Source organism: Gorilla gorilla, chromosome 18 (genome assembly GCF_029281585.2).
Source record: "Gorilla gorilla gorilla isolate KB3781 chromosome 18, NHGRI_mGorGor1-v2.1_pri, whole genome shotgun sequence".
NCBI classification, from domain to species: Eukaryota; Metazoa; Chordata; class Mammalia; order Primates; family Hominidae; genus Gorilla; species Gorilla gorilla.
This window is the reverse complement of record NC_073242.2, coordinates 25,406,813-25,433,646: the sequence shown is the minus strand read 5'-3', so window position 1 is coordinate 25,433,646 and position 26,834 is coordinate 25,406,813. Positions and strand designations below refer to the sequence as shown.

General features: G+C 44.1%; 1 protein-coding gene across 1 annotated transcript in view; it reads right to left on the bottom strand.

Annotated features, from left to right (window-relative positions):
• Window positions 1-26,834, bottom strand: part of HS3ST4 (heparan sulfate-glucosamine 3-sulfotransferase 4) — a 443,777-nt gene that overhangs the window by 356,151 nt on the left and 60,792 nt on the right. The window lies entirely within an intron of this gene.

Below are 26,834 nucleotides of genomic sequence, written 5' to 3'. Positions count from 1 at the left end.
TACATCTTCCTCTCACCCATCAGGAATGTTTCCCTCTTGTAAACAGCAGTGGGTGTTTTTGTTATTATTGTTTTTACCTTCCTGTTTCTCTGCCTGGCTTTACGGAGTGAATTAAAAACAAGTGAGCTTGGTGGAAAAAAGAATTTGTATTCATCTCTGAAGACCAATCAGGATTTAAGTGTGCCTGCTCTGAGAAGCTCAAGAAAAGTAGATTTTGTTCAGAATACCTGAAAAGTGGTCTTTAGCACAGGAAATGTTTTCTCCTACAAGGGACACTTTTGAAGTTAGACGGTTTAGATTCCTCAGGGTCTGACACACTCCAAGCATGAAGTGGACAAGTAGTAAATGTTAGTTTAATGCTAATTGGTTGGTTGATTAAACGAATAAATGAGCAAACGAATGAAATGATTGGTACAAAGGAAAGAATATGGGCTTCAAGATCAGACTTACATAGCCTTGGATCCTACTCAGCCACCAACTTCCTGTGTGACTTGGCCAAGCCACTTGACCTCTCTGAGCCTGTTAACACATTTGTAAAAAATATAATGATAGCTACAGTGATGGACTTCCATTCGCTGTTTAGCTTTGTTTTCTTCCAGCCTCCATTGACCTTACTCCCTGTAACACCCTGATTTTGGTTTGGTGACCCACCTTTCTCCCATCCTCAGTAGCATGGTGATTTGGGTGGATCCAACTCCACCCACAGTCCCAGGAGTGCACTTATATGTTTAGCCTAGGCCAACCCCTGTGTTGCATTCTTACAGAGGGAAGGACTGCATTAGTCAGGTCAATCACAGCTGTAAGAGACAAGGTTTTCCATAAAAACAGAACCAGTAGGGTGTGTGCGTGTGTGTGTGTGTGTGTAGAGACACAGAGAGATTTAAGACTTTGGCTCACATGATATGGGGGCTAGTAAGTCCAAAATCCATGTGGTAAACCAACAGTCTGGAGAATCAGGTAAGATTTGATTTGCAATCATTGAGTCCAAAATCCGCAGGGCCAGGAAGAAAGCTGGAAACTCAGACAGGGTTTCTATGTTGCAGTCTTCAAGTAAAATTTCTTCTTCTTCTGCTTCGTCTTCATCTCCTTCTCCTTCTCCTTCTCCTTCTTCTCCTTCTCCTTCTTCTCCTTCTCCTCCTTCTTCTGCTTCTCCTCCTCCTCTTTCTTCTTCTTCAAGAACTCTCCTTCTTCACTCTTAAGGCCATCAACTGATTGGATGAGGCCCACTCATATTATAAAGGGTCAGCTGCTCTATTCAAAATCTACTGATTTCAAAGTTAATCACATCTTTAAAAATACCTTCACAGCAACATCTAGACTGGTGTTGGACCAAACAAATGTGCACCATTGCCCTGCCAAGCTGACATCAAATTAGCCATGACAGTAGTCAGTAAGATTCAGTCCTAGTACTTGTTTGAGCTGTAAGAGAAGCCAACTTTCTCCTTCCTGCTGTACCTAAGCCTGAAAGGATGTGAGGACAGAAACTCAGGGCAGGAGGTAGGAGGCTCAAAGGGGAACCATAAGGTGAGGCACTGGATTGTTGCAAACTCAGGAGCCAGTCTACCAGAGCTAAGGCCCTCAACCATGGCTGTCCCAGGCCAAATGGCCAACATCCCTGGAGATAGGTGAGGCCAACTAGGACTTAGAAGGTGATAAAATATGTCAGTTACACCTGGGAAGTACTTTTTATTATCCAGATTTTGTAGGAAAAAAAACATATATATATATATATATATATATATTTTAGTATGTATGTGTGTATATGAGTAATCACACTTTTTAAAATATCAAACAGCATAAAAGAAATACTGAAAAATAAGTCACCCACCCACATGGACCCCCAATCCACCTGGCCCAACCTAGCAATCAAACACTATTTCCAATTTCTCACCCCTCTCCAGAACTCTCCTAAGCATACACCATGTGTGTCTATCTATTTCTCTCTCTATGCAAATGGAAACAAACTATACATGGTGTGCTTCATTTTACTTATTTTCTCTTAAAATGTCGCCAGAAGGCATTCTATATTGGCATATTGGAGGTCTACACAATTTCTTTTCAGTACAATATATTTCTTTTTTTGCTGTTTCGATTTCTTTGTTTGTTTGTTTTGAGATGGAGTCTCACTCTGTCGCCCAGGCTGGAGTGCAGTGGCGCGATCTCAGCTCACTGCAACTTCCGTCTCCCAGGTTCAAGTGATTCTCCTGCCCCAGCCTCCCAAGTAACTGGGATTACAGGTGCCTGGCACCACGCCCGGCTAATTTTTGTATTTTTAGTAGAGATGTTTTTCGCCATGTTGGCCAGGCTCGTCTCAAACTCCTGACCTCAGGTGATCCACGCACCTCAGCCTCCCAAAGTGCTGGGATTACAGGCGTGAGCCACCGCGCCCAGCCTTGTATAAGCTGTATCTTATGCACACACACACGGACGTGCACAAACACACACACACACACACACTTTGGTGTGCTTTCTGCTGTATCTCCAGTGCCTAGAGCTGTCTTGGACACACAGAAAGCACACAACAAATGTTTGCTGAATAAATAAGTGATTACTAAATCCTAACAAAGTTATAGAGGTGTGGGGGATATTGGCAGATATCAAGAAAAGCAGAAGTTTAGAAAAACAAACAAAATGCATAAGGAGGATAGGCAATGTTAATTCTAAGGTGGTATCGATTCCAACATGAGTCACTCACTTATGTGGAGAGACTAATGTGCGTGAGTCAAGAGAGAACCCCTACCCACATTTCAGGGGAGCATTGTGGACACCTAATGCTTTTCAGTGACGAAGCACTATAGGAAGAGACATGGATTAAAATGAAGAGAAAATATTGGATAAATAATACCCATGGAAGAAAGTATCCTGCAATGGAAAAAAGTATCCTGTAATGAGGGCATGCATATTGGGGATATCTCTGTTATATGTTGTTAGTAAAAACAGAACGTATTCAATCAGTAGAATTAGACAAACATGACTTAGTCAGCAAGAACATGACAACTCAGTCTCCAAGATATGTAGAAACTTAGAAATGATACAGAGAAAGAGATTTTAGAGTTTAAACATTGTTGAGGCCAGGAGAGAAAAGATGGAACAAGGAAAGAACTGAAGAACATTTGTGAAAGGGTTTGAGCTTCAGATAAAAGGGAATGTGTTGAGTGTGTGTATCTGAGAATACACTGACCACAGCATCTGATCATTTTTTCTCCGGTAGGCATGATCATCCTTGAAAATCTGACACAGGCCTCAGTTAATTTAGAAAGTTTATTTTGCCAAGGTTGAGGATGCGCACCCGTGACACAGCCTCAGGAGGTCCTAACAACATTTGCCCAAGATGGTCAGAGCACAGTTTGGTTTTGTACATTTTAGGGAGACATGAGACATCAATCAACATATGTAAGATGAATACTGAATCAGCCTGGAAAAACAGGACAACTCAAAATGGGGAGGTGGCTTCCAGGTCATAGGTAGATAAGAGACAAATGGTTGCATTCTTTTGAGTTTCTGATGAGCCTCTCCAAAGGAGGCAATCAGATATCCATTTATCTCAGTGAGCAGAGGGGTAACTTTGAATAGAATGGGAGGCAGGTTTGCTCTAAGCAGTTCCCAGGTTGACTTTTCCCTTTAACTTAGTGATTCTGGGGCCCAACATATATTCCTTTCACAGTCATAGCCAGTGTGACTGAGTCAAGCATTTGAGGACTGAGATTGTGTCACCCGCCTCATGTTCCTACATTGCTATGTAGAAAAACTCTGAGCCAAATCAAGGTACAGGAGTCAAGAGGAGGAACCAGCCATCAGTACTAAGGTTGCAAGACAACCAAAGGCCAGACTCCTGGACTGAGAGGAGGCTAACTTCTTTGGCAAAATACCACTGCTGGACCCGAAGCTGAGCTTCACCAAGTGTGCATGGCTCTGCAGAAACCAGACTTCAAACCAGGACTTCTAACTCATTTTTCATTCCTGTCAAGAAAACACAGGACTAAGACTGTATGCGGAGTTCCAAGATAAATGGTCTGTGCCATCATGGAATTTGATCTGATGAAGAGACATAACAAAAAGAAAGTGGATTCACAGTCACAGCAGAGAAGAGCATCGAGGAAAGGGACAGAAGAGAAGGCAAGTAATGCTGCTTAGAGGCTTTGGTGCTATTGGAGCTGGGTTTTGAAGAATAAGTAGGAGTTTGCCATTGGCAAAGAGGAAGAAGAGTATTCAGAAAAAAGAACACGTGCACAGACAAAAGTTGTGAGCAATTGTAAGCTATCTGGAGACCAGTCAAGAATTCAGGGGAAAGTGATTATGAGGTGCATGTGGTGGGGATGGAGTGACTTTTCAGACACAGCAAGATGTGGGGCACCTGGGATCATAAAGGCTTTAGATGTCAGCTAAGGAGTTTGGAGTTCACTTTGTACTTAACGGGCCAACAAGTGGTTAGGTGAGATGCTCGAATTGGCACAGGAAGGGCTTTTCCTAGTAAACCATATAACAAGCCCTGATGTCTTTTAATGACAGAATCAGTGTCCCTTCAGCCACAGAGCATTCTGTAGTCACGTGCTGTCTTTTTTATGGGAGGGCAAGAGGCAGGCAACAGCTGCTCATCCTGCAGACACTTGCCAACAACACTTATTGTCCAAATCCATTCTCTAGAATCCTCAGTATTGATGTCCTGTAAGCCAGAGGCCCTTAGCAAACCATCCTCCGACACATCAAACAGACAGCGTCGCCAAGGTCTTCATAGAATAACAGAATGAAATGCACTTCTGCTCCTCGAATTCTTGATGGATCAATCTGCCAGTTCACGAACTATACATAAATGTGGTGGGTGTGACAGCGACTCAGTCACCAAGGCCCCTGCATAAATAACACTCTATTTAGTCAATGCTAACAGAGAAATCCCTGAGATACATAATCTTGCAGAAGAAAAATAACAAAGCCACCAGATGCCATGCTACGAGCTGGGGCATTATGAAGCAAAGGTGTCTGCATCCCTGGAAATTCAGTGCTGCTGGGGACAGGGACAGTGGGTGAAGAGTGCATTGTGGAATGCAAGCAGACTGCTGTCAGTCAATTGGCCCATCAAGATTCTGAAGGTGAAACTACACAACTAATAGATCATGTAGGTACTGCATGCAGAAGAGGTGGTCCAATGTAATCACAATGAATACTTACACAGTGCCTATAGTATGCCACGCACACTTGGCACTTCCTACACATTGCATTATTTCATCCACACGTTGGGGTAGAAGCTATTATTATCCTCACTTTTTGCAGAAGGAAAGTGAAGTATAGACATATTAATAAGTAACTTGTCCAAGGTCACACAGTTCATAAGCAACAGAGTCTGAATTAAAGTCCAGGCAGTCTGGCCTTAGGGTTCTTGATCTAAACCACCATTGCTGTAGCAAGGGAAGAGACTGCTTCTTGAAGGCAGAAGACTTGAGTTTGAATTTTAGTTGCTCCAGCCCTTGAGCTGTAAGTCTTGGGATAGTTGCTTAATATTCTGAACCTTGGTTTTACCAACTATAAAATGAAAAGAATAGTAATGTTTATCTCAGAAGGTCTTGAACCAACTAAGGAAGTGCCTGGCACATAGGCAGCTGGTCAATGTTTGCTAAATCCCAAACTGTGAAACCATCCAAAGCACTCTCACTGTGGCTGTTTACCCTGATTTAATACCTCACACTTACCAAATATTAAATACTTTCCACAAAGTACTTCATTTAGCTCATTCATCCTGTTCCCCAATCACACTATCTCTTACTTATTTATCTGCATGGCCAGGGACTAGTTCTTAGCAACAAAACTTTCAGAAACTGGGGTATTTCTGGAGGGACTGCTGTCTTCCTAGGAGCTCCCACAAGAAAGTGCCAGAAAACAGACATTTGGAATGACAATGATACAACCAATTGCAACAAGTCTCTAGTGATGTTGCTTTGGTCACCGAGATAGATTCATCAAGGGTTTAGGCGGGCTGGTTTAAAGGGACAGGTCACTCTATTTTGAAGTCAGCACAAAATCTGTTTTGCACAGGGGCATACAGAGTAGTATAATTGACACAGGAGACTCAGAAGAGAGGAGGATGGCAGGGGGTGAAGAATGAAAAATTACCTATTGGGTACAATGTACAATATTCTGTGACAAGTATATGGAAAGCCCGGAGTCCACCTCTATACAATTCATCCATGTCACCAAAAACCACTTTTATCCCTAAAGCTACTGAATTTTTTTAACCTGTTTTCCTGCATCGCCAGCATTTCAAGATGTTTTCAGTTTGTCTACTTGAAAGTGTCTCCAAATTGATAAACAACTTCCTATTTTCAAATTCAGCAACACTCATCAAACCTTTATCAAGTGCCACACACCATGCTAGGGATGAGAGTTAAAGGGGTTTATGAGGTACAACCCCTGTCTTCAAGGAGCTTTTCATCTATTAGGGAGACAAATTCACAACCAAGGCAAATTCAAGTTTTAAGTGTTCTGTAGTATTAGGAGCCAAAACCAATGGGACTGGACAGGAAGGAGCATCTCAGTCTTCCAAGCCACGGTAGACCCCACTCCCAGGACATAAAATATCGAAGGCCACCAAAGTTCAGCAGTAAAAATATGGAGGTGCTGGAGCTGAGGAACACAGAAGTCGGCCTGAACTGAACAGAGACATTTGAGAATGCTGTGCAGAGATCCTGTCTGGGAACAAAACTGGGGAAGTGTGGGTAGATGAGGAACCAGACAGCAGCAGTTTTGTGTGACATTTAGTTGCTGTAAGCCACACACAAGTCCTTGAGGAATGTATATAAGTACGGTATGTGGCATATATCGCTATGTATGGTTGTCTGATCCGATTTCTTCTTTTTCCTAATAGAGAATCTCAATACTTACTCCTTCCCATCCCAGAATTTTCTTAAGAATCCCTTTGATACCTTGTAGTTTCAAAGGTACCCGCCTAGCAGAGCTGAACGTGGCATCTTCGACCTTGGTCTGTCCAGCACCTACCCTGCCATGGCCGTTTCTCCATCTCTCGACGTCATAGCCACCTTTGATTCCCAGGCTTGCATTAGACTTGTAACATTACAGGTGTGAAAATGAAATGTCAAACGTTTCTCACCCTCTCTCTCTAAGAGAATGGTGAGACAGTTAGAAGCGCTGAATTCCTCAGACTTAAATGTCTCTCACTTTTCAAAGACTCTTTCTAGAATCCTATAGACATGGGGGCCTTTCTGAGCTCCGCTGACTTTTACAGTGTGTGTTTCCATGTTTCAGTTGAAAGGCTGAGGTTCTGAATAAAAGCCCATAAGAAGATAAAGTAACTAATATTTGTTCAATCCCTAAACACACTGAACATTTTCACTTGGATCAACCCATTAAAACTCTTGGAGATAAGTATGCTGACCTAAGGCCAGTATCACGGATGACAAAAGAGAGGATCAGAGAGGCTCTGTAACTTACCCGGGATCACACAGCATAAACACAGAATCCTAACCAAATATAGTTGACTCCAAAGCATAACCATAGCTCTACTGTAATTCTCTAGTAAGATGTCAGCTAAATGGGCTATCAATGATGCATTCAGAGAAACACTATGCATGACAACAGAGAAGACTTTCTTCAAGGCTCAGTTTAAGACTGTAGTTTAGGCAACTAAGATAATGTTGATTGCGATAAGAGAAGCCCAAATACCGTCTTTCAGTACTTGTCATGACAAGAATACTCTACTTAGGTCCACGAGCTACAGCTTGTGTTCCAAATCTAGCCTGCTGCCTTGTTTTGTACATAAAGTTTTATTTCATGCTACAAGGGCAGAGTTGAGTAGGTGTGACAGAGACCATATGGCTCATGAAGCCTAAAATTCTTATCTGTCCCTTTACAGAAAAAGTTTGCCAACCCCAGACTAGAAACGTTATCCTATCTTCCACTAAATGCTGTTTGGAGCCAGAAGATAAAAAGAGGTAAAAGAGAGGGAACAGAAAGATAAGAAGCCATCCATAAAAATGCATTGAGCTCCTACAGTATGTACTCAATGTTCTATTCTCCTCCAGCCAAGGCACTAGGAACACAGACTCATTCACTCAACAAATATTTATTAAGCCCTTGAGCACCTACTCTGTTCCAGTCATTGGACTACGTATTGAGGAGACTGCAATAAACATAAACTGCAAGTGCTAGTGAGATAGTTCCCTTATATTCTCTGCTTCAAAGAATTGACAACTACATGGGGCACACAAGTTATGACACCAAAGTCTAAGGAGAGCAATGAGAAGTCTTCAGAGAAAAAAGCAACCAGTTCTTTCCACAGAAGATAAGGAAGGCTTCCCATAGTAACATCTGAACTAGGTCTTGAAGTGTGGTTTGCCAAGGGGAAAGGAGGAGGAAAGGTACACCAAGCAGAGAGAAGAGTCTGTGCAAAGGCCCTGGGGTAGGAAATCACTTAGCATGTGAAACTCACAACAGGGAGCTGTCCTGTGGCTGGGGCAGACAGAGCACTGGATGGGGAACAGCAGAAAATGAACTTGCAACGTGGTGGCCAGATGGTAGGTTCTAAGAACAGGCTCCAGAGGTTTGGCCCTACTCTACCAAGTCCTGGTTCAAATCCTGGCTGTTGAAACTCACACAGGAACAGAAAAACTGAACACCACATGTTCTCACTCATAAGTGGGAGTTGAACAATGAGAACACATGGACACAGGGAGGGGAACATCACATACTGGAGCCTGTTGGGGTGTGGGGGGCAAGGGAAGGGAGAGCATTAGGACAAATAGCTAATGCATGTGGGTTTAAAACCTGGATGACAGGTTGATAGGTGCAGCAAACCACCATGGCACGTGTATACCTACGTAACAAACCTGCATGTTCTGCACATGTATCTCAGAACTTAAAAAAAAAATCCTGGCTGTTGGACCATAATAAGTGACTTCTGTAGCCACGTCCCAGGATCATCCTGAGGACCCAAAGTGACAATGTGTATAAAACACTTAGCGCGGTTCCCAACACGTCATAAGCACTGAATAAACATTCACCGTTATGATTAATAGCATGATATGGAAGCCAATCAGAAATGTCATCCAAACTAATTGCTTTTCATCACTTGCAACATTCAGCTTCCATCGAAGCTTTAATTGGTTGAAAGAAATGTATCAGGAAGCAAGCAGCCCAAACAAAATGCATCAATATATGTACAAAAAGCAGGGCAGCCATTCAGGCCGTACAGCTCCAGATGCAAAGTCACCCCAGGTAGCTCACTCACACGACTGGCAGGCCCTGTTCCACTCCACACACCTGGTCTGCAAAATGTCCCAACTGCACCTCTCAGCCATTGTAGAGTGTGTTAGGCTTAAAAGAGTGAGCTGAGCTCAAGTTCAGGCACCATCCCTTCCTCAATGTGTGGCCTGAGAGAGGTTGCCTGCCCTCTTGTGTGTTAGTCTTTCGATCTATAAGCTAGAGGTGATAATAGAACTAAATTCCTAAGGTGGTTGTGAAAATGAAATGAGATGATCATGTAAGGCACTGAGCCCAGCATCCAGCATAAAGGGAGCAGTGGGTAACTGCTAGCTATTTTACTTATCATCTCCAAGGCCATGATTACTTGAAGGAAAGGAGAATATGTTTTCTTTCTCACTCTTTAGGAAGTCATAGTGGAGGAGCAGGAACTTTTATTCATCTCTTGTTGAAAGCATTTTAAATTCTAGGCATCCCTAGAAAAAGCAGAGAAATATATTCACCGAGTGGGAGGCAACTATGAATTCTGAAACTTTGAAGTTCTGTTGCAATTTTAAGCACTCGGTCCCACGATCTTTACTGGAAACCCCACAAGATTAGCAACCAAACAATACATCCTAGTCTGCATTTTGCACTTAGAAGTGGGGTAAAAAAAATCCTTTCAGTGACCCCCAAAAATACGGTGACAGAACTAGAAAGGAGGAGAAGGGGCTGGAGAGACATCTAAGGAGGAAGGATGGAGAGAGGAGGGAGGGTTCTCCTCCTGCCTTTGCTTCTTGTTGTCTCCCCATTGCCCCTGTGTTGGCTACAACCTTGTAAATATCAGGTTCATCTCTGGCATCTACACAAAGGGAGGCTGCTGCAGAATTACCTGCAGACACCCTGCTTTCATTATCCAGGAGTGGAATCAATTAAAACACTGTTTGCTAGCTGGATGAATATAATACAGCCTGTACTTCAAGTACTAACAGCTAAATATGTGCTTATTAAAAAATCAATAGAAAGTCAAGGTTTCCTTTTCAAATCCTTTCCGTAGGAAGGGCGCTGGTGCCGGAACAGAGGGATAAAGCCCTGCCTGGTACCACCTGCTGAGCACACACCTCTCAAGGAGACGGCTAAGATTTCAGAGCATCACAAATGGAAAACTATTGTGACAGGCAAACAACAGGTAAAATGCCTAGATGGACAGCCACTCCAAGGGCCCTGCAGTGAGACTGAAGACCCCTAGTCCTCCCTGCCCTGTTAGCTAGGGACTGCTTTACCAAACCTGAGAGTCAGTGCTGAAGACTGCAGAGATAACTGTGTAGTGGGAAGGAGAGATCGATGAAGAGGTGAGAAAGATCAAACCTCCATGACATGGTGGGCACACACACACAGACACACGCTGAGCCACCCACACACCCTCCCCACCCCTACACACACAGAGAGACCTTCACCTTCCACCCCCAACAAATCTTGAGGTAGCACAATTCCAGCAGGCCTGACTTTGCTCTTGCAAGCTGTCTCCTGCTTGGCGAAGGCTAGAACTCTGATTCTTGCTGCCAGTCCACACTGACTCCAGGTTCGTATGTGTGCCCTGGCTTTCATGTTCTGACCCAACACAGTTTTGAACCCAGGATCACAAACTCAAATGCCTTTATGATGCCAGAAAGATCACATCAGTGAGTGGAGTGGACCAAAGGTCAACAACAGGGAATGGTGGGGACTATGGCAAACTAGAGAGCTCCTAACTCCTTAAACGGACTGCTACCAACCAGAGCCAGTGGGATGCAGCTGAGTGGGATCCAATGCTGTTCCATCTTTTAAAGAAGCCAGAAATCCAGATTTTTAATATGACATCTCCCAATTTTAAAATATTAGCCACTGATTCAAAATTGTCTTCAAACATCAGGGCCAAACAAATCAAATCTGATTTCTGATATATAACCATCTCTCCTCTCCACTGAGACAGGGAGGACCTCAGTGACTCTCCCAGAGCAACTTTTACAATACAAAATGCAGGAAGGTCATTCAGGCCATACAGCTTTAGACCCAAAGTTACCCTAGGAAGCTCACTCACAAGACCGGCAGGCCCTGTTCCACTCCACATGCGGTCTGCAAAATGTCCAATCTACATCCCTAAGCCAAGTTCTGGCTTCTCAGCTCCTGGTTGGCTCACACCTGGTGAGATCCCCTGCCCTGAATTCCCATCATCCAGAAGCTCATCTGTGTTCTGTTCACCAAGCAAAACAAACAGAGAGAGGGAAAGGAAGGGGGTAGAGAAGAGAGGGATCTAATGCAGATGCCCTACTAGGGCCTGTGAATCAGTCTGATTTCCCCAAGAGACACACTCCCTATTCAGCAAAGTTACGTCAATTTTTTAAAATAAGCAAATAAATGAGTCTGGAAGGGTATGCACTGATGAATGTGTGTGTACGTACATATTGATTTAGACATGCATTGGGGAGAAAAGACGGAAGTGGCACAAATGTTGGGCATCAGAAGGCGCAGTGGCCTCCAAAACTGATGACCCAACTCTGCATCTTGCTCTGCCCCAGATATGTGATGTTCACAGGACCAGTCCCTCTCTCTGCTGGGCTTCTGCTCCCCCGCACCCCCCTGCCACCCCCTGTAAAATGGGAAGCTCAAGCTTTAAGTTTCAAATTTCTCATCTCCACCATGAGTTCCAAGAAGAAAAGATGTGACTCTACTCATTCATGTACCCACCCTTAGGGGTGGCACAGTGCCAGGGACACAGCATATTGGGAATGAACTAATTGACTGGGGCACCATTAAGAAACCAAAGAGAACACTTTCATACGCAGCTGAGTGGCAGCTTTGGCACTCACTAGCTGTGCAACCCTGAGTATGGGACTTTGCCTCTTTGAGTTTCCCTTCCCATTCGGAAATATCTCTTGAGCTTTTGCCATGTGCCAGACATGGCTGAGTACTCAAGCACAGAGTGGGTGCTCAGAAGTTATCAGTATCCCATAACCAGAAACTGCCATAAACCAGAGACCAAAAACTCTCAGCCTCTGGTCCAAAATGGCCTGTAGCTGTGTTTAGCTTGGCCCACACTGTGAGTTTTGTTCCGTTTTGTTGAATCTGAGCTAAAACTTAAAATGAAGGTATTACACAAAAATATCTGACTTACGTTTCTCTTTCAAAATGAGAAGTTTTGACAATACTGAGGACTGTCACCCCTCACCTCCCATGGAAACTGGATGGAGTTGAGACTAAGCCACCCCCCGAGGAGACATATTCGCTTAGGTTCACAATATTCCCACCTGGCCCCCTTCACTAATTTGACACATCTGTTTGCACTGGGTATTTGCATTGTAGTCCCTGGGCTAATCCAAGAAGAAAGGAGGAAACTCCTCAAGAGCACTGGATGATAAAACCCCAGAGTGAGGGGAGACTTTCTTTAGTACGACCATGCAGATGACTATGGCATTGCCTTATCCGTATAAATAAACATTTTCCTGGCAAAACAAGAAGCTAAAGTTCCCCCAACCACTCAGAGGAAGTGTGCTATGGGAATTTAAAGGCAGAAATAAAAATAAAAGTAACTGAGTGAGCTATTTTTTCCCTTTGCAATTCATGGAACTTCTTAAGGTACATTTATAAAGTCATATTTTGAAAACCTTCCTTTTTTTTGTCAGTTTGCATTTCTTCCTTCCTCCCAGAAGTTAGATTATGGGGAAGTCAAAAGAACACAGGATTTGGAAGTGGGAGGCTCTTGCCCAGACTAGGTGCGTGTATCTGGTAAAATCGAAGCATTTTTTTCAGTTTCTCTTTTCTTATCTTTAAAATGGAGATGACAAGACCCTCTTACTTCACAGAGATGTCTTGAGGGTAAACTGAGGCAGTGCCTGTGGTTGCTCATTACACTGTCATTACAGGCATCTGCAGTGATTTTGCTTGTATCGCCTGCTTGCACCCCCATCCAAAAAATGTAAGCTTTATGAAGTCAGGGTATTTGGGTGTTTTTCATCACTGTATCACCAATGTTTATTACAGTGTCTGACACATAACAGACATTCGATAAATATTTCTTGGTTTTAAAATGATGTGTGTGCCCACAGATGACTAATAGATGAAATAATTGATAATATATAAACAAATAGATTAAATAAAGTCAAACAGTGAGTGAGTGGACAGGAAAAACAGACAGAATTGTCACCACCTAACACCATCTATATTCGCTTCTCTCTGGGTACTGACCTAGAAAGTTTGGCCATAGTCTACCAAGCTCTTTTGACTTCAATAACTAAAATCTCTGCTAGTTATAGTCCTCATTTGTCCCTGGGTAGAAATACTCCTTCTACAATTCCTTCTGTACTGATTGGCCACTTGTATTTCACTGGAAGGAGGCTAACTTTATTCCATGCCTCCTGGGTGCCAGGAGATTGGGGAGATGCCTTCATCTCACTTCATCCTCACTACCCTGGGAGGTGGGCCTTGTTGATAGCCCAGTTCACAGCGTAAGACACTGAGGCTCTGTCTGATTAACCAAGCTCCCTAAGACCACACAGCTACTAGATGATGGTGCCTATTTCTGAGCCGTGCTCTTTGACACAAGTCCAGAGATGTCCTCACGTCTCTGACAGAGTAGAACAGATGAGCCTAAGAGGTGTTTGTATCATTCTGGGATTTCTGACTTGCTAATCAATGCACTGTGCTCTTCTGGGACCGCTCCCTAACCACAGTGGTCAGCTAACACACCAACTCAGCCTTGAGCCAAGCCCTCTCCCTTGACTAGAGACGCTGGCAAGTCAGCCACGGTCCAACCACATCCAAACCCCCTCCCAGCACAGCCCCCTCAGCAAAGTGACACGTTTTGTCTGACTTGGCCCACTGCTTGGACTACACGGGGCACCTGACTAAAGAAAATAGGTCTACAGGTTGGCCAACAATTACATGAGGTTTGTTGTAGGGGGCTCTGCCCACTAGCAGGTGATGCTACTAAGTTAAGCAGATGAGAGTGCTCCCCTGGGACTGGTAGGGGCAAATTAACCAAGAAATGCTCTGAAGCCAGGAGCCCAGGCGGGGCATAAAAGAGGCTCCAAGATCATCACAGCCCTTAGCTGAGGAAGTGCCCTAGTCCTGAGTCCTACTCACAGAAGGATGCAATCAGCCTCCACTGAATCTCTCTGACCAATGCAATGGCAGCCCCTCCTGCCTTTGGATCTGATTTAGAATCCAGGTCCATGTACCCTAATCCCAGCTCTAAACCCATTCTGAATTGGCCCTTGATTCAGGGGCATTCGGGGATTCAGCAGAAGCGGCAAGCGGCTCCTGGCGATTGGGTCTTGACAATCTGAATCCCTTAGAATTGGCTTCCCAGCAGCGTCTCCGCATTTTCTTAACACCTTGGCCCACTGAACAGGAGTACCTTTGAGAATAAATTCAGTGGAACAGAATTTCATGCCAGAATTCGTTTCCTTTTCACATTCAAAAAAAAGGGTCTGCTTCTAAGGATCAAAACATAACTTTAAATAAGGCTGCGGCCTCTGGAAGCCCAGTGGCTGTGGTCTTGCTCTCTGCTATTTCTTGAAATGTTTCACACAGACTCTCCCTCCGCCATGCTCCAATGGTCAAGAGAGCTCAAAAACATGGCTGTGCTACCAGCCTGGGCTATTTATTTCTTCTACTCACCTCCATTTCTTCTTAAGCCATTTCTCTTCTTTTATGTCTAAGCTTTTTTTCCAGGTAAAGGAAATAGCTAGCAGGATCAGAAGGTAGCCTCTTGCAGGTTACTCTTACTGCAAATAATACCACCGCAAGTTCATGCACACACAGCACTGAGATGAATTATTTTCTGGTCTTCACTAGAAAAGGATTTCACCAAGATCTATGTTCATGGCCATGGAAGTGGCCCATATGGCAGGGTGCAAAAAAGAACCTTCTAAATCTAGCATTCACCACTCATGGTTACATTATTCTCCCTTCATTTTCCTATCCATCAAGCTAGCACTGATTTGGATCCCAAGCTCTGGTATCAATGTGCCATCCCTATTCTAGGGGCAGTCAAAGCTAGATGTCCTGTAGAATTAAGCCAATGAGATGTGCCAAGCTGGCAAAAGCAACTATGATATTTTCAAACAGTGGCTGGCACAGGAAAAAGTGATGATAGCATTGCCTTTTGGGGAAAAAACATGCACATACACATGCGGGTGCACACTGTTGCAGGCACACACACATGTACACACACACACAGGCTGCGGTTCAAATCTAAGCTTGGATATGTCCTGGCTGTATGTGATCCCTAGCCTTTTTGTGCCTCTGCTTCCCCATTTGTAAAATGGGATTGTACTGTGAATGCTAAATTAAAACACATTGATAAATGTGTCTGCCCTAGAGTAGGTGCAAATATGCCCTTTCTCACCCTCTCCTTCTCCTGCAGCTCTGCAAGTCATCCCCAGTCCAGATCAACTGCTGAGTTCCAGACCTCTGCATCTGACTGCCTGTGGGCACCTCCCTGCAATGTCCCAATATGTCCCAAAGAGAATCCATCATCTTCCCGCACACATCTGCTCCTCCTTCTGTGCTCCCTGCATCACTGCCTGGGACCACCTTCCACCCAGTTGCCTAAGCCAGGATTCAGCTGGGATGCCACATTCTCCTTCATCAGCTCCGTTAGAACCTACCCCTCCATTTTTTGAATTCATCCACTTCTCCCCATTCTTGCTTCTGTCTCCCTAATTCAGTGCAGGCCACAACCTACAACAGTTTTTAACTGATCTCCAGGCAACCTTTCCTGTCCCCATCTAACCCATTCTCCAACCCCACAGCTAGGGAAATTTTTCTAAAAATTCAAATCTAAACAAGTCTCTTGCTTGCCTTAAAATCTTTCATAGCTCACCACTGCCCTCAACATAGAATACAATCTGTTTATATGCGGTGGCATCTGAAGCCTTCATTGTCTTTAGCCACACCTCTTGCCCCTCTTGCTTTTGGGGTCCACAATGAATTTCTTTCTATCTGAATGCATGCTCCAGAGCCCCGCACATATTCCTTCCCTCTGCCTGCAATATTCCATGTCTCTCCCCTAGCCACACTTCACATGGCTAACCCTTCTTCCTCCTTCAGATATTTAACTTAGACAGTGTCTATTACTGCACACAATTACATCCCAGCACCCATCACAGTGCCTGGTGATCACTGGTAAATGCAAGAATAATTTGACACTCAAGGGTTTGCCTAGACGCGGCAGGAAAACGTCTAACCTGCACTCCCCAAGAGCCCGGCTTGTGTTTACTTTTGCAAACCCCATCCTCATAATCTGGTAGAAGTCTGCTAGGGGGAGACTTGGGAGACAGCCATCAGGTGGCATTTCCTTCTGCCTGGGCTGTTTTCCATCCTGGAGATGCAGTTGAGGAGAAAGCAAAACAGCCGTTGAAATCAAAAGTTGCCACAGCTTCCCCAAAGGCAAGTTTCTCCTATAAACCTGAAGTTTTCCTGCCATAACTCTTAGACCTCACATGACCTTACCTGGGGTAGTGGCAGCCTTCTTAGCAGGCAGCCTGCTACCTGAGTGGATTGCTGCTCTAAGATGGAAATAGTGCAGCTGCCAGAGGGGATAAGGGTGTGGGAAATAATCAAAATCAGGTAGACGAGACCAGCTCTTTGGCTTCCTGGCTCCTGGGTACCTTGGTGTCTGTCTCTTGTCTCTAACATGCATTTCAGAAGCTAGTAGCTGAGCAGATTTGGGTCTGTGCCTGGGCCTGGGCACCTGGCCCTTCTGGTTGAGCATTTTCTTTCTTTTTTCTTTCTTTCTTTTTTTTTTTTTTTTTTTTGAGACAGGGTCTTGCTCTGTCACCCAGGCTGGAGTGTAGTGGCACAAACACAGCTCACTGCGGCCTCAACCTCCTGAGTTCAAAGGATCCTCCCATCTCAGCCTCCCAAGTAGCTGGGACTAGAGGTACACGTTGGGTGGTTTTTTTGTTTGTTTGTTTGTTTTAGTAGGGACAGGGTTTCTCCATGTTGCCCAGGCTGATCTCAACCTCCTGAGCTCAAGCAATCCTCCCACCTCAGCCTCCCAAGTGCTGGGACTGCAGGTGTGCTGGGGTTGCAGGTGTGAGCCACCATGCCTGGCCACGTTTGGCATTTTCAGTCAGCTTCCCCCTGGCTTTTGCTGGAGTTAAATCCCTTGCCAATGCCTCTGAAAGCCTTGCCCCAGCACCCTCCTTCTGTCGGCTGATCTAGCAAGTAACAGCATCTCCAGAAGTCAACAAGATGTTCTTGTTCTTTGCTCTTCAAGGAACTGCCCAGCCCATGCCCATCACCCACACCCCTTCTCTAGTGAGAAATTCCAAAAAAGTACTTTGAAGATGAGTATGGGCTCTGGAATCTGACTGACCCATGTTCAAATCCTGCCTCTCCCAAGTACCTGGGTGTCTCAGTCAGCTGTGCTGCTGTAACGGAATACCATAGACTCTGTTGGCTTAAACAACCAACGTTTATTTCTCATGGTCTGGAGGCTAGAAGATCAGGGTGCCAGCACAGTCAGTTCCTCAATGAGGGCCCCCTTTCCCGGTTACATCCTCTTATGGCTTCACGGATCCTCTTCTTCTCAGAGGGACACTAATCCTATCATGGGGACTCCACTCTTATGAGTTCATCTAAACCTAAGTGACTCCCCAAGACTACATCTCCCATCACCTTTGCCCTGAGTAGGGTGAGGGCTTCAAACTATGAATTTCGGGGGAACACATACATTCATTCCATATCACTGAGAAAGTCACTCAACCTCTCCAAAACCCACTTTCCCCTGTTGTAAAATGAGAAAGGTAATATCTACCTCAGAGGATCGCCATGAGGATTAAATTAGTACATATAGAAAGAGTGTGTAGCTGGCACGTGGCAACCCCTCTGTTAATGTTATAATCAGATCATGATTATTATGCCCGTGGGGCACAACAGAGATGTCAGAGCACAGACATAGATGAGGCACTCAGGAGATCTCTGTTGGATGAATGAGTGTGCAAATGCTCTGCCTTTTGTTTAGAAGGGGAAATTGGAGAACTGACTCTCAAGATCTGGTTCCCGTTTCTCAGCTCAATCTTCATGTTAGGCTGATGTGGATGACTTTCTCCATCCAACAAAGTCAACTCCCTGCCTGGCTGATGGAGATGCCAAACCTCTCCTGGCTGACCTGCCAATCAGTTTAGGCTGAGGTTGACTGTCCAGAACTATGCTCTCCAAGATGGTAGCTGCTAGGTACGTGTGACCTTTTAAACAATGTAAATTTATTAACTTCAGTGAAAGTAAAAGTCAACTCTCAGTCACACTAAACACATTTCAAGGACTCAGCATCCACCTGGGACCAGTGGCCACCCTTTTGGACAGCACAGAGAACATTTCCATCTCACAGAATGTCCTATTGAGCAGGGCAGGTCCAGAGTCCCCTGAATTGGATGGCAGCTGTGTAATGATGCATGGTGATGGACTTGACTGGAAATTATGGGCAAGATATGACTGAAGCAGATCCACCAGGTGGGTCCTGACCAGGCCCTGGTATCCCAAAGACCTGAGCCTCACCCAGCTTGCCTGATTCCAACCTGACTCCTTTTGGCTCTGGGGTCTGATGGGGAGGTCAGTCTCCATGCATGCATTCACCCTGGCAAGCTGCAATCACTCTCTCCGCCATCTGGCTTGCCTTTTGCTATTTGCTACACACCCTTGCCCTGAGTCCTTTATCAGGGGCTTATGCAGTTGTTCTACCTGGGTTCTGCCTCAGCATTAACTTCCTTCAGCCCTGCTCCACTTCCTTAGAATATTCCAAGTCTCTTCTAGAGGTCACTGTTACGGGCTGAATTATATCTCCCCACAAAATAAACGTTGTATGTTGAAGTCCTAACCCCTAGTACCTCAGAATGTGACTATATTTAGAGACAGTACCTTCGAAGAAGTAATTAAGGTTAAAATGGGGTAATTAGAGCCCGGTGCTGTGGTTCACGCCTGTAATCCTAGCACTTTGGGAGGCCACAGTGGGTGGATCATTTGAGGTCAGGAGTTCGACACCAGCCTAGCCAACATGACGAAACCCCATCTCTACTAAAAATACAAAAATTAGCTAGGTGTGGTGGCAGGTGCCTGTAATCCTAGCTACTTGGGAGACTGAGGCGGGAAAACTGCTTGAATCAGGGTGGTGGAGGTTGCAGTGAGCCCAGATTGCTCCACTGCACTCCAGCCCGGGTGACAGAGTGAGATTCCATCAAAAAAAAAAAACATGGAGTCATTAGGGTGGGTGGGTCCTAATCCAACAGACAGGTGTTCTTATAACAAAAGGGATTAGACAGAGAAAACACAGACCAATGGATGACCAAGTGAGGACACTGTGAGAAGGCGTCATCTGCAAGCCAAGGAGAGAGGCCTCCAAAGAAACCAACCTCTCTGAGACTTTGATCTTGAGCTTCCATCCTCTGGAACTGTGAGAAAATTAATTTCTGTTTTTTAAGGCACCCAGTGGCTTTAACAGTGTTGTTGAGCCCTAAACAAAGTGTTAGGGTTAGGGTTAGGGTTAGGGTTAGAGTTAGGGTTAGGGTTAGGGCTATGGCAGCCCTCATAGATGCACAAAGTCTCCCAGATTGAAGTTAAAGTCCCGGAGATGCCATTGACCTTCACCTTCATCTCTGTTAGCCTCAGTTTTCCTGTTTATAAGCCAGGGAAACACTATTTCCTATTTCACAGGGTTTTACTCCTTCATACTCACCATTCTCTTGCTCTGTGGCTATTTCCTTTTTTTTTCTCTTTATTATTTTTAAGACAGGGTCTTGCTTTGTCGCCCAGGCTGGAGTGTAGTGGTGTCATCATAGCTCACTGCAGCCTCCCGAGTAGCTGGGACTACAGGAGCCCACCATCATGTCTGGTTAATTTTTTAAATTTTTTTCATAGAGATGGCGTCTCACTATGTTGCATAGTCTGGTCTCAAACTCCTGGCCTCAAGCGATCCTCCCCACCTCAGCCTCCAAAGTGCTGGAATGACAGGCATGGGCCACTGAGCCTCGCTGGCTGTTTCCTTTTCTAAGGAAGCCTCTCCCTCCTCTCTTCTAACATGGAACTCCATCCTTCGGCTCTCAGCTAACAGTCACAACTTGGACCTCCTGATGGGGTCAACCTCCACTCCACCATTATAATCTCTGCTATCTCTGTGGCCCTCGCCTTTCCTGGCACCTGTCCACATGGTATGTGTGGTCATTTCATTTCAAGTTTGCACCACTAGACTGCAAGCTACTCAAGGCAGAAACGCTGTTTTCTAAGATGAGCAATCTTAGCATCCCAGCACCTAGCACTGTGCCTGGAAGATGAACAGAAGCTACTATGTGACAACATGGAAGGAGGGAAGGACTATTGGGAAGATTAAGCTAGATTGTTGATACACAGCCCTTAACACAGTGCCCAGGGCAGAGTAAGTTCTTTCTAACTGCAAGCTATTGTAATTTTTAGTAAATTGCTTTAATTAAAAGAGCTCTGATCATCTGTCAGTCACCTGAATGACTGCAGCCCCTCCATTCCTATTCTAAGCAAACTATCTCTGAGCCATGCTCACCTTTCTAGTTTCTTCATTTGCACCTGGAAGGCCCCTCTGTTTCCCTGGCTACGACTATTTAGATCATCCACATCAAACACTTCCATTTTGAGTTTTTTGTTTTTTGTTTTTCTGGGTTTTTTTTTTGTTTTTTTGTTTTTTTGTTTTTTTTTGAGACAGAGTCTCACTCTGTCACCCAGGCTGCAAGGCAGTGGTGTGATCTCAGCTCACTGCAACCTCCGCCTCCCGGGTTCAAGTGATTCTCATGCCTCAGCCTCCCGAGTACCTGGGATTACAGGCGTGCACCACCACGCCCGGCTAATTTTTGTATTTTTAGTAGAGACAGGGTTTCACCATGTTGGTCAGGCTGGTTTCAAACTCCCAGCCTCAGGTGATCTGCCCACCTCAGCCTCCCAAAGTGCTGGGATTACAGGCGTGAGCCACCAAGCCTCAAATCAAACACTTTCTATCTCCCTTCATATGGCATAAAAGAGGCAGCATAGGTGGCTGTGGTGCTCTGGGCCAAGGTGGTCTTTTTATCCTTGTAGGGGATGGAGGATCAGTCAATGAACTATCCATTTCTGAAGTTCAGATAAATGAGAAAGCCCAGGCCTAGGCATCCTTGAGGCCCCAGACAGTTACACCCACATGGAAAGAAGGACCCTAAAGGGAGCAGACTTGGTTCAATGACATTAGAGACAGCAAGCTGGGGTGCGCTCAACAGTCCTGACAATGGGTTAAAACTACAAAGCTATGGCAATTTGAGCACGGGTATTGATAACAGAAACAATCTGTTAGGCAGAGAGACCATGATTAACATTTGTAACCAATTAGAAATAGCTAAAAAGGCAATCAATGACAGGATCAATACTAGTATCGAATGGGAATGATATAAGGGTTAGCGTAAAGACATTGTTTAAGTGGGTAAGAAAGAAGCAGGAAGCACCTCTTCTATTCAGAACTTCTTATTTCTCTCTCCCGTTTGAGGGTGGAGAGAATTAGGGGAAATGGAGAACAGGGGTAACCAACGTATCTCCCTTATCTCGTCCTAGGTGCAGGAGGAATCTTTCTGTGACAGACTGATAATGCTGCAAGTTATTCTGGGGGCTCTGGAGAGAGGCAGGGGAGAAGACACACACAGGGATTATGTGCCACTTAAAAGATAACATCTCTCTACAGAACTAAAGTTACCTTCCATTCAAAGGCCCAACCCAGGAACGTAAATTCTAAATGCTTACTGTGATTCTTCAATGTGCCAGGTGCCATCAAGGGAGCTGGGAACTCTACAGTTTACAAGACAGGCTCAGTCCTTGACCTCTAGAAGTTTTGATTCTCTAAAAGCCCCACCCGACAAGATACCTGCATCTAGATGGCCCCCCTGGTAGCCTCCAGGAAGAAAAAGTGCAGAGTTTGATGTTCCCTCTAAATTAGACACCTGACAAGATGAAAAGGAAGAGGGATGGAAATTCCAGAACATATGACCAGGGCATGACAGGAGGACACATTCGTTATTTTTATACTCTCTCTATTATATATATTATATATTACTGTATTATATATAGTAATACTGAAAAGGTTTACAGTATTGCAAGAATTACTAAAATGTGACACAGAGACATAAAGTGAGCACCCATTGCTGGAAAAATGATGCCTATAGACTTTCTCAATGCAGGGTTGCCACAAATCTTCAACTTGTAAGAAATGCAATATCTGCAAAGTGCAATAAAGTGAAGTGTGATAAAATGAGGTATGGCTACAAAGATAAGGAACATAAGGCTCAAAGTAGTTAAATAACTTGAACCAAGGTGTTTAAAAGTTTTATTAGAACAAAGCTGGAGATCTCACAACTCCCAATTTCAAAATATACTACAAAGCTACAGTAATCAAAATAATGTGGTACTGGGATCTAGTCTAATAAGGTTGCCAAGTACAGTTACACAGGCTGAACCATGGCAAAAATCTAGAGAACACTATTCACAATGATATCTATGTAAATAGTGTCCTCCCAGGACACTATTTTGTGCACAACCTGCTCAGCCTTACATGCCAGTTCTGCATCAGAAAACTGAGTTTATTTAACTATAAACATAAAACTGAGTTTATTTAACTATAAACATAGGCACAGGGTTATTAAAATAAGCTAGGAGACACATGGCTAGGTACCTTCCCTCAGGTTGCTCTTGGTCATATTAAAGAGATAAGACATATGTATAGCACAAATTGAAGGGAGCTACTGTAACAAATTTCACTTCAGTTTTTTCCATGAAGTATGCAGTTTCACAGGTTTTCACTGTCAGGTGTGGAAAAAATATGTAGCTTCAAAGCAGTTTTGCTTCTTTGCTGTGCTATGCTGTTAGGTCTTTTATTTTTTTAACAGTGTTTTCAACTCCGCTGTAATTCTTTATCTTTCCTCATCTCTCTGTGCCAGCACCAGTGACATCTGTTTCACACAGGGATCATTTTTATCAACAAAGCAGTTTCACTGCAAGGATGTACTATAGGTTTCAAGAGACTGCAGATGCCTCTACTTGTGCAGGAAGGTTGTGGTCAATATTGAATCTGAAGATCTGCGATCTTCTTTGGAGTGAAATCAGAGCATGGGAAGGGACTCAAATGGTTGTCATGTGATTCATCACTTTCATGCACGGTCTAAATTATCAGTCTTGCCCTTGCTCTCAACTCCTCCAGCCACTGTCTTGTCTTAATCATCCCTCAACTGGATCGTTGTAACAGCCTTTCTATTTAACAGTTCAGCTTTTAGATGTACCCTGCACTCACCTCCCACCGCAAAATCATCATCATCTTCTGCAGCCCTCCTCACTGCCACCAGAGTGATTTTACTAAACCACTGATCAAACAATATTTGTATCTCTCCCCTGCTTAAAATCCTTCAAGATTCTCCAATCCTTGCAGTAATGGTCACAGACTCACATGTGTTTGAGGGCCAACCATGTAACAGAAAGGAATAAGGCAGGGTGTGTGTGTGTGTGTGTGTGTGTGTGTGTGTGTGTGTGTCTATAACACCACCTAGAGTTGTATCCTTCCCACAATGACATACTTTGTTTGCATATTAAAGATGAAGGAATATTCTTCACTTCCACAAAAAAATGTAGTTTCTCTTTTACTGTTCTTGAATCAGACAGATCTCTCAAACTAGCTTTTGTTTGCCTCCTTTTGTGTCTGATGAAGACATAAGTCAAGGAAATATTTCACTTTCCTCTTTACTATAAGACAATAGTGCTAGTGTGATGATGAAAGAAAACTGATACTCAGCATCAATTTTGGGAATACAGTTGGAAAGGGCAGGGATCCTGGAAAATTAGGGAACATATGCCCCAGTTGAAGAGGGCAGTTTTGCTTTGATGGCCAGCCCATTGTAACCTTACAGAAATATGGGTGCAGTGTGGCCAAATTTTCTGATTTTTCCAAGAGAAGCTAGAAATCTAAGTAATGTAAAAGATGTCCTAATTAAACATTAAGAAATTGATGTATTCTTTTAAAACCTCAGGCCAAGGTAAAGAAAGCACACCTGCAAGCCAAAAGGCTACAGCCTCTTACTTCCATTTTATGACCTCTGACCTAGAACCACATGATCTACGAAGTTCTCCATCCTCATCTCCCAGCACTACCCTGTGTCAGCTATTCACCCTCAAACCTCTCCATGCACGCCATGGTTTTTCCAAAATCTGGGTCTTTGGGCATGCTATTTCCTCTTCCTCTTTTTCTATCTGGAAATACTCCTTCTCCAAAGCATGCCCGGAATGTCACCTCCACAGTTTATTGTTGCCTCTCTCAGGCTCCTTTAGTCTCCTGAGCATTACATTATGAACACACTTTCATATTATTTGTACTAATTTCTGACTCTTTTAATAGTATGGAGTTTCTTAAAGGCAAGAAGTATGCCCTATTGATCTCTGTGATTTCCATGTTAGGAAGGGGACTTGTGGAGTAGGACGAGGTGACTGCTTGTTGAATGAATGGATGTGTGGGTGGAGGGGTGGAAGGATGAATGGATGGACAGATTAATTAATAAATGAATGGATGGATAGTTGGCTGAGTGGATGGATAGGTGGGTGGATGGGTGGGCAGATGGATGGACAGATGGATGGATGATGGGTAGATGGATGGATGACTGAGTGGGTGGACGAATGAGTACCTGGATGGGTAGATAGATAGGCAGATGGGTGGATGAATGGATGGATGGATGGATGCATGGATGGGCAGGTTGATGGGTAGCTGGATAGATGGATGGGTGGATGAATGGATGGATGGATGGTGATATGGTTTGGTTATGTCCCCACCCAAATCTCATCTTGAATTGTAGTTCTCATAATCCCCATGTGTTGTGGGATGGACCAGGTGGAGATATTTTAATCATGGGGGTGGTTTTCCCCATCCTGTTCTTGTGATAGTAATAGTCCTCAGGAGATCTGAGGGTTTTATAAGGGGCTTTCCCCTTCACTGGGCACTCATTCTCTCTCCTGCCACCCTATGAAGAAGCGCTTTTTGCCATGATTGTTAAGTTTCCTAAGACTTCCCCAGCAATGCAGAATTGTGAGTCAATTAAAATCCCCTTCCTTTATAAATTGCTGAGTCTTGGGTATGTCTTTATTAACAGCATGAGAATGGGCTAGTACAGATGGGTAGGTGGATGGGTGGATGGATGGGTAGATGGATGGATGGATAGATGGATGGGTGGTAGGTGAATGAATCCACAGATACGTGGGTGGGTGGATGAATGGCTAAGTGAATGGATGGGTGGGTGGGTGGATGGATGGATAAGTGGATGGGTAGCTGTATGGAGTGTGTGATTGGAGGCTCCTTACCAGGGCCTTAAATAGAGCTGCCATGGATTAGTCTAGACACTCTGGCTTTATTTAAGTTCTCGCTTAGCTAGAAGATACAAAGCTCATTTTATTACTAAGAACTTCGAACTTGCCCTTTCCCCAGCTCTTTATAAGACCGGCTCTTTCTCATGATTCAGGCTTCAACTCAGATAAAACTTCCTCAGAAAAGTCTTGCTCAACCATTCCCATCATAAGAACCACCACCAAGTCAATAATTATTACATTATTGTCCTTGTTAGCGATTCTGGCTGTCTTAAATTACATTGTATATTTCTGTTTACCTGTTTATTTTATGCCTCCCACTTGCCTCCACTAGCAAATTGCATGAAGGCATTGCTATAGACCTATACCTACCGTTGTATCAGACATATTGTAGATGCTGAATAAATATGGGAAAATTTAATAAATTTATTGATTTGTAACAGAAGAAATAAGCAATTAAAAAAATAAGTGGAACCCATTTGTTTGGTGCTTTATTGGCCTTGTGGCATAAAAGACAACACTGGGAATAAGAAATCTCCTTTCCTTATTAAGATGCAGGAAACTGTATGTTACCATTGTTAAAAGCCAGGGGATTAGAGCCAGACAGGCCTGGGCTTGAGACTAGGACTCGTTACTTGATATCACTAAGTGATCTTGAACACACCAGCACTTAATTTTGCTAAGCCTCTGTTTCCTCACCTTTCAAATGAAAATAGTAACACAAATGCGTAAAGAGCTTCTCAGGAATAAATGAGATAATCATGCATGAATAACACATAACACAGTATCTCCCACAAACTAAACACCCAACTGAAACGCACCAGCACCAGGGAGCTGTGAGGCCATTCTGGCCATCAATCACTAATGTTATGAGACCCGGACTATGAAAGAAATATATCAACACATCTGACTCCTTTCCAGAGCAATTTACTCCCCAGGGCTTTGCAAACCATCAGCCCCATGAAAATGTCTCAAGTTGGACAAACGTCATGAATGATGAATTATGATAATGTTCTGCTATTGAATCAGCCTTGAAGAAAACTACAAGGTTTACCACCACTGTAGCAGAGGGGAAACGGTGTCATCCATACCTAGTGCCATTCTCATCAGAAGCAACCCATGCCAGGACAGCTCTTACTTATAGACTGACTTCCCCTTGGCAGAGCCATTTTCCAGGGAGGCCTCTACTGAGCCATCATACTGTTGAGCACAATTTTCTTGGAGGTCAGGTCACCATCTAACTGAATCTTCTTTGTGGGTCCAACATATGCCAACATGGCATTTTG